Consider the following 1,694-nt stretch of genomic DNA (forward strand, 5'->3'; position numbering starts at 1 on the left):
GGTCGAATAAAAATATTTTACATTCAAAAAATACTGTCCCAGCTGGATCAGTGGACTGTTTTTAGCGTACGGATGTAAAGCAGAGCAGTAAACACTGTTCTTCCGCGTACAGCCTCACACACCTCCCAGACAGAGTCCTGAGGCCTAGATCCATCACTGTGCATAAAGTTCTGGCTGAAATAGGACTATTTATGTAATTAACAGCCACACGCTAGTGCACCCGGCTCTGCTGTAGTGTTCAGGGTGAGTCACACAACCAATAATATCACACAGAGCCACTGCACACAGATGCACACGAAGAGGGTGGCATAGCCTGAGACTGCCTGTGACTGGAGAACCCACAACCTGTCACAGTAAGTACCTGTAATTCATCAGTGGCTTCCTTCTCTGTGTGGTCTGCTTTTAGCAGCTACCACATCGGTCACCCACAGTGTTATGTATTGAATTCTGTGCTGAATGTGTATGCACCCTTGGATACTGCATGGCTCGATCCACTACAAAACAGTTATACTTTTAGAAACCTTAAATGTTTCACTGGCATTTAGGACTGCTTGGCTGACTTTTTCAAGAAGATTATTCTCATATGCTCTATAATCTTATACCCCTATATATGTGTGCAGGTGAAAAAAGAAACTAATATAATGTATCATAGCAAGGTTTTGAACTTCACCATGTCCTGATAAGCTTCAGTCACACAGGCCTAAAGATTGACTTCCTGACAAAATCTGGTTGCTAGGGAGAAATGGGATACACTTTATAATTAAGCTCATGACTAACACCATAATTTGCCTGCAATTAAATTAAATTTCCCTGCAAATACCTTCAGTTAGGTAGAACAATGGGTCTTACTTAAAGTCAGGTTATACTTTAAGTAAATTTAAGTAGTCTGTAAATAATTTTAACTAATGTGCAAGTCATTCATGTCGTGCATGAGTAATTCTAAGCATTCCATAGCTTAGAAACAAGTAGACACAAATTGTTCTGTAAGTAATTTTAATTTAGTTAGTGAGTCAGTGTTTTCCAGACAAAGTTCAGCAGATTCTGGCAACCTGCTAAAGACCAAAGCAATTGCAATGAGTTTTTTCCTTCCTCTTTGTGCCTAGTTTCACCTGATGACAGAAGGAACTTTCTCCAACCACTCGCCAACCAACCATGGAATTGTTTTTGAGTTCATATAGGTTTAGAAGTGGTGACAAAAGCCATGGAACCACACCATTCAGTGACACCTGTGCGTCTTGAAACAGACAACTCACATCAGAATAGAAGTGTTTCCTTATGCTCACTGACAAGAATTGTTTGCAGTAGCTCTTCCTTTTAATTGAATAACTGAACCTGAAAAAATGCTAACATATATATACAGTGTAAGCGGGGGCTCCTCATTATACTAGAAAAACATTTAAGTTTCCTGTAATTTTTCTGTATGATACCATAAACACAGTTTATAGCCACCATGCTAAAGGTAGCATAACAGCATAGCCTACATGCTCAGCTATCCTAGTTGTGCTAACAATTACAAGCTAAACCGCTGTTTACAACAATGCTAATTTACGCTAAACAAAAGCAAAGTCATTAAAACACATTGCTCTTGTTGATATTTTTACATTCCATCTGCAAAGCTAAGAAATGGGGATAGCATGTATGTGACTTTAGAACTGCAGTATACATGCTGGGTTCGTTACACACACACACACACA

Source organism: Pundamilia nyererei, unplaced genomic scaffold, assembly GCF_000239375.1.
Source record: "Pundamilia nyererei isolate P.nyererei 1_Seehausen unplaced genomic scaffold, PunNye1.0 scaffold00116, whole genome shotgun sequence".
NCBI classification, from domain to species: domain Eukaryota; kingdom Metazoa; phylum Chordata; class Actinopteri; order Cichliformes; family Cichlidae; genus Pundamilia; species Pundamilia nyererei.